The sequence below is a fragment of the Pristiophorus japonicus genome, unplaced genomic scaffold (assembly GCF_044704955.1).
Source record: "Pristiophorus japonicus isolate sPriJap1 unplaced genomic scaffold, sPriJap1.hap1 HAP1_SCAFFOLD_46, whole genome shotgun sequence".
Classification (NCBI taxonomy): Eukaryota; Metazoa; Chordata; class Chondrichthyes; family Pristiophoridae; genus Pristiophorus; species Pristiophorus japonicus.
The window spans coordinates 5,849,344-5,863,006 of record NW_027254363.1 but is presented as its reverse complement, the minus strand read 5'-3'; positions in this window follow the sequence as shown (position 1 = coordinate 5,863,006).

The following is a 13,663-nucleotide window of genomic DNA, read 5'->3' as shown; positions in this document are numbered from 1 at the left end:
TTTCTCAAAGGCAGACTTTTGTGAATTCCCCCATACTTAGTCGTCTCCCTTGCATAGTAGTGAATGCAACAGTTCCAGCAGGGTGCTTATCCTAGGTAGGAAATTATAGAAGTAGGTAAGGAGACCCAGGAACGACCGTAGCTCCTTCACATTCTGTGGTCTCGGCGCGTTCTTCATGGCCTCCGTATTGGCGTCACTCGGCCTGGTGCCGTCTGCTGCGATTCTTCTTTCTAAGATCTCGACATCTGGCGCCCCGAAAACATACTTTGAGCGTTTAAACCTGAGTCCCAACTTAGAAACTCTTCCAGGTACTCCAAGTTTTCGATGGTGTCCCGAACTGTGACCAGTAGGTCGTCTTGGAACACCACGGTGCACGGAACAGACTTAACAGGTTCTCCATGTTCCATTGGAAAATTGCCACAGTCGAACAAATCCCAAACGGGCATCTGTTATATATGAATAGACCTCTGTGCATGTTGGTGCAGATGAGGTCTTTGGAAGGTTCGCCAGCTCCTGCATCATGTCGGCTGAAGTCAGGTGCAACTTGATGAACGTCTTTCCTCCAGCCAGGGTCGCAAATAGGTCGTCTTGCTTGGGTAGCGTGTACTCGTCCTGTAGTGAAAAGCGGTTAATCATTATTTTATCGTCCCCACAAATTCTGACAGTGCCGTCACCTTTGAGGACCAGGACAATCTGATTGGCACACTCATTGAATTCTACAGGCGCAATGATGTATTCTCGCTTGAACATTTCGAGATCAATTTCTACATTCCCTCGCATCATAACCGTACCGCCATGCCTGGAGGTTGATGGGTCGTGTGCCGGGATCCAAGTTGATCAGCACCTTCGCCCCCGAGAAACGACCAATGCCTGGCTCGAACAAAGAAGGGAATCTGGTCAGAACCTGGGCACATGAGTCATCGTCGACGGAGAAAAATGCTCCGATGTCATCCCAGTTCCAGCGGATTTTACACAGCCAGCTTCTGTGGGGCCATTCCGTGGCACGATCCTGACTGGGAGATCTTGCACTGCTCCATCATAGGAGACTTTTACTTCTGCGCTGCCAATTACAGGGATCAGCTCTTTGTTATAAGTGCATAGCTTGGTGTGAATGGGGCGAAGCTTGGGCCTCTATAGCTTGTTGCACCTTAGCCTTTCGAAGGCCATATTGCTCAGTTTAAACTGACTCGCACCCGTGTCCAATTCCATGGATACTGGAATTCCATTCAGTTCTATATTTAACATAATCGGTGGACATTTCGTGGTGAAGGTATGGATTCCGTTCACTTCTGCGTCCTTGCTGTGATTCTCTAGTTCAGCCTGATCCACCATGGATCGGTCTTCCTCTGTAACGAGGTGGTTTGCAGTGTTTTTAGGGTTTGCAGCTGGCCTGCATTCTCGCTGGATGTGTCCCATTGTTCTGCAGCCTTTGCACGCATACTGTTTGAAGCGGCATTGATGGGCCCGATGATCAGCTCCACAACGCCAACAAAGTGTTAACTGCCTCGCATTAACGATTGAGAGCGGCCGCTGGGTCATCTGAGGACTTGCAGAAGCCGGCGTGTGCCTTATACCATTTGAATTCGTGCTTCGAAACGACCTTCCTTTGTGCACAGTACTAGCCGAAACGTGTTTTGCTGCAAAATGTGTTTGGTGTTATCGCTGGTGTACATAAATGCCTGGGCTATCTTTGTTGCCTTGCTCAGATTCGGTGTTTCAACTGTCAATAATTTGTGAAGGGTAACCTTGTGGCCAATGCAAAGCAAAAAACCTCTCTTAGTATTTGCCCAAGGAATCCCTGAAACTCACAATGTTCTACAAGACGCCTTAGTTCAGTGATGCAGCTCGTCACTTCCTGGCCCTTCGACCGTTGATACATGTAAAACCGAGTCCTCGCCATCAAAACGCTTTCCTTCGAATTTAGGTTCTCCATGACCAGCGCACGTAATTCTTCATCGGAGTTGGTTGTTGGTTTCACCGGAGCTCGGAGATTCTTCATGAGGGAATAGGTTGTTGCACCACAGAGGGTGAGGAGGATCGCCATTCGTTTGGCGGTGTTCTCGTCCCCTTCAAGTTCATTGGCCACGAAGTATTGGTCGAATCGCTCCACGAAGGCCTCCCAATCGTCCCCTTCTGAGAATTTATCCAGGATGCCAACAGTTCTTTGCATTTTCGCGCGTGTGTTCGTTATTTCGTCGCCAACTGTTATGCTCATAATAACGACGATGCTGAGTAATGCATGCAATGAGTAAATGTGACCTTAGCTCCTTTAATTGAACTGCAAGGTGGTGATATGGGTGGGTGTCCTGCTTACATGCAGGGCTCCAAAGGAATGCTGAGATCCGTTGGGTCTGTAACAGCTAAGCCCTCTGGTGATGGTGTGATACATGTTTCCAAGATTTACATAAGTAACACTATTAATGGTAGGTAATTTGGTGCATTATTTTAGTTGACTGATCAAGTACGGCCATTTAACGTTTGAGGGTATTGCTTCCATATTCGTGGAATGGTGGAGATGGCTTCAACAGTAGCCACGCCCTCCGCCTGTTCTACCAGGTCTCGTCTTTGTGGGCTCCCATTCCTGAAAAGGAACTCCGCTCTTTCTGAAATCGTGCAGAAAATTTGGGAAAGGTCTGAGGGATGGGCATGGAATTGGGCGTGGAATGGAACAGGAACTTGGGCTGGTTGATTGTTCAGGAATTTAGGCAGTCGGGTGTGGCAAGAACTTGGGCTGGTTGATTGGTCAACAACCTGTGCTTTCGATGGGCAGGGACTTAGTTTGGGGAATGGGCAGGAACTTGGGCTGTGTGATGTGGCAGGAAATTGAGCTGCGGGATGGGCAGAAAATTGTGCAAGGGCTTCCGCAGGTACTTTAGCTAGGGTATGGGCACGATTTGGGCTGTGAGATAGGGTAGGAACATGGAATGTGGAACGGGTAAGGAAATTCGGCCGTGGGATGGGGCATGAAACTGGGCGAGAGGATGGGCACGTCTACGACTAGGGGAACGGGCAGAAATCTGTGCTGGGGGATGGGACAGGAACTTAGGCTGCGATGTGGGCAGGAACTGGGGCTGTGGCATGTGGCAGTTATTTGGGCTGGTAGATAGGGCATTAACTTGGGCTAGGGGATGGCCTGGAGCTTGGATTGTGGCAGAACTTGGGCTGTATGATGCAGTAGGAATTCGAGCTGTGGGATCGGGCAGGGACCTCATGTGGGTGATGGTCAGGAGCTTGCACTGGGGAAATGGAAGGAATTTGGGCTCTGGGGTGGGGCAGGATCTTTGGCTGCGTGACGGGCAGGAACTTGCGTTGGGACATGTGATAGAACCAGAACTATGGGATGTGGCAGAAACTTGCGCTGGAGGTGGGTAGGAACTTGGGCTGGGGGATGGAAACTATCTTCGCCTGGGAATGGGCAAGATCTTGTGCTGTGGAATGGTGCAGGAAGTTGGGCTGGGGATGGGTAGGGTCTTGTTGTGGGGGGTGCGCAGGAAATTGGGCTCGGGCTTGGGCAGTGTCTTGGGCGCTGAATGCGGCAGAAGTTGGGCTGGGGGCAGGGCAGGATCTTGCACTGGAGATGGACATGAATTTGGGCTGGAGATGGCCGGGAACTTGGGCTGGGGATGGGCAGGAACTTCGGCTGACTGATGTGGCAGCATATTCGGCTGGGGAATGTGGAAGGGATTTGGATTTTGTGATTGAGCACGAAATGGGTTAGGTAATGTTCAAGAAGTTGGTCTGGCGGATGTTCCTGGAATTTAGCCTAGGTTAGGGCGGAAACTTGGGCTGGGGGATGTGGCAGGAAGTTGTGCAGCGGGATGATCAGGAACGTGGCCTGGGGAATGGGCAGGAACTTGGTCTGGGGGATCAGCATTAACTTGGCTTGGGGATGTGGCAGGAAATTTGGCTTGGTTAGGGGCAGGGAATTGCGCTTGGTGATCGAGCAGGTAGTTGCATTGCGTCATGGCCAGGAATGTGGTCAGGCGGCTGAGCAGGAACTTAGCCTTAGATGGGGCTGGAACTTTGCCGAGGTGATGGGAAGGAATTTGGGCGTAAAGTTGGTGTAGGAATCTGAGATGGTGGCTGGGGCAAAAATTGGAGTGCGGGATTTGCAGGAACTAGTGCTGTGGATGGACAGGGCATTTGGTCGAGGCACGGGGTATGAACATGCAATGCGAATTATTATGCTTATTGTGCGCTCTGCTAATTGCCCTGCTACAGGAACAGCTAGTTTACTTGTTTCTTGAACCAACTCTTCTCTATCTAAATGATCATTTCTTTTTTTCAGGAGCTACTTCCGTTGTATTGAAAAACATTCCCGTGTTTCTGGAGCTCCTAATTCCCCAGTTTCTGCAGTGCCCCATTCGGCATATCCTTTAGCTCCTAATTGTCATCTTTCTAGCTCTAATTCCCCTGTTTCTGGAGCTAAATACCCTTGTTTCTGAAATAATTCCAGTATTCCTGGAAATCCTTGTACCCTTCTCTGCAGCTCGCAATTCCACCTGTTCCTGGAGCTAATCCCCTGTTTCTGGAGCTCATCTTTTTTCTGGAGTTCCTAATATCCCAGATTGTGGATCTCCTTATGCATCTGTTTCTGGAGGTAACTCCTCGGTTTCTGTTGTTAATTCAATTGTTTCTGGAGCTAATATCTTTTTTTCTGGCGATAATTCCGATCGAGCTCCTAATTTCCCATTTATCTGGAGCTATAAATTGTGCGGTTTATGCTGCACATAATTGTGCTTTTAACGTGTCCAGTAGACGACGATACATATGGCTCGGAATTGTCCTGTTTATGGTGCGCTCTCCTAATTACCCTGCAACATGAACATAAAATGTATCTTTCCACGAGGTAACTCTCTTCTTTCTAAACGCAATTCCCCTGTTCTTGAGCTAATTGTGCTGTACTGCGATTATTCCAGTTTTCCTGGAACTTGCTTCCCCTGTTTCTGGAGCTAATTCCACTGTTTTTGAGGCTGCTAATTTCCCGGGCTGTGGAGCTCATTATTGCTCTGTTTCTGGAGCAACTTCCCCTGTTCCTGGAGCAAATCACTTTGTATCTGCTGCTGAAATGGCCTTTGATTCTGGAGCAACTGATGCTCCTTCTTTCTGGAGCTATTCGCGATATTTCTGCACATAATTCCTCTCTCTCTGGAGCTCCTAATTCGGGTGTTTCTGGAGCACTTAATTCCCAGTTTATGGAGTTAACTCCAATATTTCTGGAGCTAATTCTCCGGTTTCTGGAATTCATTCTGCTAACTCAGGTAATCCCATTCGCCCTGTTCCTGGAGCTAGTAACCTTGTCCGGTTTTAGTTTCAATGTTCTTGGAGCTGCTAAATCCCATTTTATGCGAGCTCCCAATGCCGCTGTTGCTGGAGCCCCGACTACCCCAGATTCTGCAGCTCCCCTGTTTCTGGAGCTATTCCAGTTGTTTGTGGAGATCGTAGTTCCCCTGTTTCTGGAGCTTCAAATTGTACTGGTTATGCAATTAAGCAATTCCTAATTCTCATCTATCTAGACATAATTCCCCTGTTCTTGGAGCTAATTACCCTGTTTATGGATCCCATGCTTTTTCTGGAGTTCCGATTATCCCAAATTGTGGATCTCCTAATGCATCTGTTTCTGGAGCTAATTCCCCTCTTTCTGGAGCTCATGTTTTTTCTGGAGTTTCTACTATCCCAAATTGCACGTTTCCTAATGCATCTGCTTCTGGAGGTAAAGCCCCTGTTTCTGTTGCTAACTGAATTATTTCTGGAGCTAACATTTTTTCTGGAGAAAATTCATGTGGATTCCTGATGTCCCTTTTTTCTAGAGCTCCAAATTGTACAGTTTATGAAGCACATAATTGTCTTTTCATTTTAGTGTCTAGTCGTTAGCCAATGTATATGGCGTCGAATTGTCCTGTTTAAGGTGCGCTCTCCAAATTACCCCATAAAATGAACAAAAACAATTCGCTTTTCCTGGAGGTAACTCTCTTTTTCCTAAACGTAAATCCCCTGTTTCTGGAGCTAATTGCTCTGTACTGTGATTATTCCTGTGTCCCTGGAGTTCGCATCCTCTGTGTCTGCAGCTGCGCATTGCCCTATTTGTGGAGCGAATTCCAAAGTTTCTGGAACTGCTAATTTACCAGTTTCTGTAACTCCTAATTTTCATCTTTCCAGACCTATTTCTATTGTTCCTAGACCCAATTACCCTGTTTCTGGCACTAACTCCCTTGTTTCTGCGCTAATTCCCGTGATCCTTGAGCTCTTACTTCCGCTCTTTCTGCGACTCCTAATTTCCCTGTTCCTGGATGGAATTCCCCTGTTTCTGTTGCTAATTCAGCTGTTTCTGGAGAAATTTCCACAGTTTCTGACGGTCCTCTTTGTGGAGATATTTCTGTTGTTTGAGGAGCTCCTAATTCCGCTGTTTCTCGTGCTCAAATTTGCACTGTTTATGAAGCAGCTAATTGTCCTTTTTAGCTGTCAACTCCCTTGACGATATATATAGTTTGAAATTGTCCTTTTTATGGTGCGCGTTCTTAAATCTCCTGCTGCACGAAGACTTAATCAAACTTTTTCCGGATGTAACGCTCCTATTTTTAAACACAACTCCATGTTTGTGGAGATAATTGCGCTTTACTTTGATGATTCCGGGGCTCCTGACGCTCCTGCTTCCCCTGTGTCTGCAGCTACTCAGTGCCCTGTTTCTGGAGCGAATTCCACTGTTTCTGGTGCTGATAATTCACAAGTTTCTGTAACTCTTATTTTCATCTTTCTGGAGCTAATTCCGCTGTTTCTGGAGTCAATGGCTCTATTTCTAGAGCAATTCCCTTGTTTCTGCGCTAGTTCCCGTGTTCCAGGAGCTCCAACTTCCCTTCTTTCTGCGGCTCCAAATTTCCCTGTTCCTAAAGTTAATCGCCATGTTTCGGTAGCTAATTACTCTGTTTCTGGAGCGAATACCTATGTTTCTGAAAATAATTCCCCAATCTGTGCAGTTCCCAGTTCTCCTGATCCTGCAGCACCTAATTCCTCTGTTTCTGGGGCACGAAATTGCCCTGTTCATATTGCAATCCAATTGCCCTTCATGTGGCCACTAGTTACCTGATATATATAACTACAAATTGTATTATTTATGGTGCGCTCTCCTAATTCCCCTACTGTAGGATCAGCTAATTCACTTGTTTCTGGAGCTGGCTGCAAATTTCCCAGTTTCTAGAGCCTGCTCCAAAGTAAAACGTTGATACTGCCCTCTGCTAATTACGCTGGATCGGGATCTCCTGAAACTCCTCTTTCTTTTGCTCCAAATTAATTTGTTTATGGAACCATACTTCCCTCGTTTGTGGTTCGTATAAGTTCCCTGTTTTTGGAGCTAATTACGCTAATTCTGGAGATGATTGCACTGTTTCTGCAATTGTGCCCCCTCTTTGTGGAGCTAATTTCCTTGTTTATGAACTAATTTCCGTGTTCCTGGTGCTAATTCCCATGTTTCCGGAGCTAATTCATCTTTTTATGCAGATTCTAATGTCCCAGTGTGTGAAGCTCCAAATTTCTCAGTTTCTGGAGGGAACCCCCCATTTTCTGTAGCTATTTCAACTGTTCCTGGAGCTAATAATTCTGCCTCTTGAGCTGTATGGCTAGATTCTGCAGGTACTAGTTTCCCTATTGGTGTGGACGTTTCCGTTGCTTGTGAAGATCCCAAAAAACACTTTTCTATAACCCTTTGCTGTTTGTGGAGCACGTAATTGTGTTCTTACATGGTTACTAGTTCCCCTATATATAAAGCTCCGAATTTTCCAATTTATAGTGCACTCTCCAAATTCCCTGATGCACTGAACAGCGAATGTTTCTGGAGCTGTCTCCAAATGTCCCACTTTCTGGAGCCTGCTCCAAAGTCGTACATTGATGGAGCCCTTTCCTAATCTCCTCTATCTTTTTTCCAACTTACTTTGTTCATGGAACCACACTTGCCTTGTTTCTGGATCGTATATTTCCCCAGTTTCAGGACATAATTCCACTTTTTATGGAGTTAATTTCACTGTTTCTGAAGTTAATGCTCTTATTTCTAAGATAATTCCCGTGTTCATGTAGCTTCTCGATCTACATCTCACAATTCCCCTGATTCTGAATCTATTACCACTGGTTGTGGAGCTGATTCTTATTTTTCTGGAGCTCCTGATATCCCAATTTGAGGAGATCCTATTTCCTCTGCTTCTGGAGGTAACTGCCCTGTTTCTGTAGCAAATGCAACTGTTTCAGTAGGTAATAGCTCTGTTTCTGGTGCTGATTCCCCAGTTCCTGGAGCTCCTAGTCCTGTTGTATCTCGAAATTATTTAATTGTTTGTGGAGTTCCTAATGTCACTGTCAATGGAGATCCAAATCTCGCAGTTCATGGATCACATCATTATCTTTTTCTTGTAGCTACGAGTTCCCCTATAATCCTAATTGTCTTGTTAATGGTGCGCTCTCCTATTTCCCCTTCTACAGGAACAGCTAATTTGCCTTTTTCCGGAGTTGTCACCATATTTCCCACTTTCTTGTTCCCTCTCCTATGTTCCATGTTGATGGGGCCCGCTCCTAATTTCCCTGTATCTGGATCTACTAAATCTCCTGTATCTTTTGCTCCAAATTACATTCATTATGGAACCATAATTGCCTTGTTTCTCGATCTTGTAATCTCATGTTTCTGAAGCTAAACACCCTGTTGTTCTTGGTGCAACGTCTTCTGTTTATGGAACTCTTGATACGATCACTTGATGGAGCTAATTCCCATATTTCTGGAGACAATTCCCCTGTTTCTGGAGTTCCTATTACCTGTGTATGTAGACCTCCTACTTCTCCAAAATGTGGAGTTTATTCCAATGTTTCTGTAACATTACATGTTCTGGGGATTCACCGTCTAGTCCGGGAGCTGGTATCTTCAATATTCCTGGAGTTGCTAATATCCGAGTTTCGCGACTTTCAATTATGCCTGTTGCTGGAGCTATTTCACTTGATTGTGGAACTCCTCATTGCGCAATTTCAGGAGCTCGAAATTGCACTGTTCATAGAACACCTAAATTGCTATTTTTATGTGGCTACTCTTTCCCGACATATATAGCACCGAATTGTTTTGCTTATGGTGCACTCACCTAATTCCCCTGCGGAATTAGCGCCAGAAACAGTGGAAATAGTAGCTGCAGGAACAGTGGAATTTGTTCCTGAAACAGTGGAATTAGCACCAGAAACAGTGGAATTAGCTGCAGAACAGTGGAATTTGCAGCTCCAGAAACAGGGGAATAAGCTCCAGAAACAGGGGAATAAGCAGCTCCAGGAACAGTGTAATTTTCAGCTCCAGAAGCAGTGGGATTACTTACAGAAAGATGGAAATAACTCCAGAAACAGTGGAATTTGCAGCTCCAGGGATAGGGTAGTTTGCTTCATATATATTGGCATTACCAGCTGCAGAATCAATCAGTGGAATTAGTTTCAGAGACAAGGTAATTATCTCCAGAAACAGAAGAATTATCAGCACCAGGAACAGTGTAACTAGCAGCTCCAGAAACAGTGGAATTAGATCAATAAACAGGGGAACTAGCTCCAGAAGCAGGGAATTAGCTCCAAAAACAGTGAAATTTGCAGCTCCAAGAAGAGAGGAATTAGCAGCTCCGGACACATTGGAATTAGCTTCAGAAACAGAGAATTAGCAGCTCCCAGAACAGTGGAATTAGCTCCAGAAACAGAGAAATTAGCTCCAGAAACAGTGCAATTAGCTCCAGAAAGTGGAATTAACTCCATAAAAAGGGTAATTAGCAGCTCCAGGAACAGGGAAATTAGGGGCTCTAGAAATAGGACAATAACCCGAATTCCCTGTATCTGGTGTTAATTGCACTGTTCCTGGACCTGCCAATTCCCTGTGTCTGGAGTTAAATCCACTTTCTGAAGCTAATTCCACTGTTTCTGGAGCTAATTCCTCAGTTTATGGAGCTATTTTCACTATTTTTGGAGGTGCTAATTCCCGTTTTTTTGGATCTAAATCCACTGTTTCTGGAGCTGCTCATTCCACTGTTTGTGGAGCTAATTTTACTGTTTGTGGAGTAAATTCCACGGTTTCGTGGAGCTCCATTTATGGTCCCGAACTGCCGCTGATAGTCATTCACAGGTCAGGGCCGCCACGCCATAAGGTGAATGATAAGACGGCACGATCGACAGGGCAATTTGGAACACCAGAAATAGCGGAATTAGAAGCAACAGACAAAGGGCAATTAAGAGCTTCTGAAACAGGGGATTTAAGAGCACCATAAACAGGGCGCAATAGCAGCTCCACAAACAGGGAAGTACGATGAATTATGAGTTCTTGAATTTGAGGAATTAGGATATTCAGCAAAAGGCAGAATTCGAACAGGGCACGGCCCTGGAAAAAGGAGCTCCAGAATCAGGAGAATTCGCAGCTCCACAAAGTGGGAATTTGGGGCTCCCGAAACAGGGAAAATACTGGGGCCCACCCCAGTTTCACCATTTACTGGGACCTCCCGAAATTCTAAATTTAATGGGGTCCCTCCACCAATTTCCCCACATAACAGCGCCCTTCCCCAAATCTCCTTTTTAATGGGACTCCTCCCCTAATTCCACATTTATTGGGCCCTCCCCCAATTCCAAGGATATAATGAGGAATTTCCCCATCTTTCTGGAGTTCCTTCCACAAATCCTGCCTATTCTGGGGCCTTGTCCAATCGCCGATTTACGGGGGCACATCCCCTATTTCCCTGATTTACTGCGGCACCTCCCCCTATCCCCATTTAATGGGAACATCCCCCAATTCTCAACTTTACTTTGCCCCTCCACTAATTCCGACATATACTGTAGCAATTCACGCAATTCATGCATTTACTGCGAGCCGTCTCTCAAATCGCCTTGTTACTGGCGCCCTCCCATATTCTCCAAACAGGGGAATTAAAACCCGAAGCAATGGATTAGGAGTTCCTGAACCTAGAATTATGATTTGCAGAAACATGGAAATTAGGAGGTCCAGAAACAGTGGAATTAGGATTTGCAGAATCAGGGCAATTAGGGGCTATAGTTACGTGGATATTAGTAACCCCAGAAGTAAAATAATTATGATCTATAGCGACAGAGGCATTAGGACCGGTATAAAGAGGTGGATTAGGGGTCCCAGGAAGAGGGGAATTAGGAGACAAAGAAACAGGGGAATTTGGAGCATTAGAAAGAGGGCGGGGTGTGATAGTTCCAAAAACAGGGTAACTTGCGCGAGACAGAGAGGAATAAGCAGCTCCAGAAACTGGGGAACTACGAGCTCCAAAAGGACGAATTAGAAGCTCGAGAATCAGGGAAATTAGCTCCAGAAAGGGAGGAATTCGGTGCTGCAGAAACAGCGAAATTAGCTCCATAATCATTGGAATTATGAGCTGCAGAAGGAGATAAATTTCGAGCTCCACAAACAGGCAAGTGAGCTCCAGAAAGTCGGAAAGCAGCAGCTCCAGAATCATGGATATTAGCAGATCTAGAAACAAGGGAATTACCGTCAGAATCAGTGGAATTAGTTTCAGAAACAAGGAAATTCGCTCCAGAAACTGGGAAAAAGTTACTCCAGAAACTGCGAAATTATCTCCAGAAACAGAGGAATGAGTTCCAGTTACTGGGCAATAAGGACTTCCAGAGGGAGGAAAAAAGCTCCATAAAAAAGAGAATTTGTTTTGGAAACTGAGCTCTAGAAACAGAGGAATTTGCTCCAGAAAATGGCAGAATAGCTCCATCAACAGGGGAATTAACTGTAGAAACTGATGGATTCGCTCCAGAAATGGAACTATCGCCTGATAGAAACTCTAGAGAGAGGGAAAATAAAAGCTTGTGAAACAGGGGAATTTGCTCCAGCAACAGCAGAGTTTGCAGCCCCAGAATCAGCGGAATTAGTACATCCATAAACAATGGAATTATGAGCTCCAGAAATAGGAGAATTACGAGCTCCAGAAACAGGGAAATTAGCTCTGGAAACATGGGAATATTGAACGACAGAAACAGGGGGATTTTCTCTAGAAACAGGAAAACTCATACCAGAAACAGCAGAATTACGAGCTCCAGAAACAGGGGAATTCGGGGCACTAGAAATAGGAGAATTACCTCCAGAAACAGCAGAATTAGTTCCAGAAACACTGGAGTAAGGGGATCCAGAAACAATTTTAAAAGCTCTGGAAGCAAGGAAACTAGTGCAGAAACAGGGGAATTAATAGTCCCAGCATCTGTGGAATAGGAACCCCAGAAACAGGAGAAATAGCTCTAATAAAATGGTATTTAGGAGCACCAGAAACAATGGATTAGCTACAGAAACAGGGGAATTATGGATCCAGAAAGTGGGGATTGAGGCGCTCCAGAAACAGGGTAATTAGGCGCTCCAGGCACAATACAATTAGGAGGGAACTCCAGACACAGTGAAAGTAGGAGCTCCAGTAAGAGGGGAATTAGGATTTCCTGAATCTGAGGAATTACAGTAGGGTAACATCAACATGGGATTAGCTGAGGGCTGCTGAAACAGGTAATTAGGAGAGAGCTACTGAAAATGGGGAATTAGGTGTTCCAGCATCTCATCATAGGCAGTCATTCGAAATAAGGATGATTTGCTTCCACGCCAAAAAAGGATGTGTTCACAGGGGTTTCATTGAAAGACCTTACTATTCCAGGATCTGAATGACATCCTGAAGAATGGAAGATACCTCGGCATGGATTTTTTTAACGTCGTGTGGCCGTTGCACATTATCCACCAAACGTTGATGATAAAGCGAGGACTTGATCCAGTGGCACGGGTAAACCAAGATGACTGGAGACTTGCTCTGCTGCACCGACATAGTGCCCACACACATCGCAGGTTGGGCTGGCCCGTGCTGCGCCTGGAACCTCGACTCTTCTGATCCTGAACTCGCGCATCTCCTGGGTCAGATCACGACGCGATGCTATCTCTCGCCGCTCCTTCTTCCTGAGCTCGCCGCTCCTGCTGTATTTGCCCAAGCTCCAATCAGCGACCTGGACCTTGATGACGTCCCTCTTTGCTGACTTCGCCAATAAACTATGCTACACGCCCAATTAAACCTAACTCCAAACTCTCCTAATCCCCATGCTCTCCTACCCCACCCAAGCTCTCCTACCCGCCAGGCTCTGCAAACCCGTTAGCTCTCCTAGTCCCCAAACGCACCTACCCACATGCTCTCCTACCCGCCAACTCTCCGACCACGCCAAGCTCTCCTAACCTCTCAAGCTCTCCGACCCGCCCAAGCTCTCCTAATCCCCCAAACTCTCCTGCCCCCAAGCTCTACTACCCTACAAGCTTAGCTACCGCCAATCTCTCCGACGCCTCCAAGTTCTCGAAACCCCCCCAAGCTCTCCTACCGCGCAAGTTCTCCGAACCCACAAAGACTCCTACCCTCGAAGCTCTCCTACCCGCAAAGCTCACCCAACCACCAGCTCTGCTACCGTCCCTGCTCTCGTACCGCCCCAGCTCTCCTACCCCGCAAGATCTCGCACCCCCCCAGCTCGCTTACAGGCCCAAGCTCTCCAACCCACACGCAAGCTCGCCTACCCCCGCAAGGTCTAATACTCCGCAAGCTCTCCTACACGCCCCAAGCTTTCCAACGCCCCCAAGCTCTCCTAACCCCGCAAGCTCTCCTACCCACTCAATCTCTCCTACCACCACAAGCAC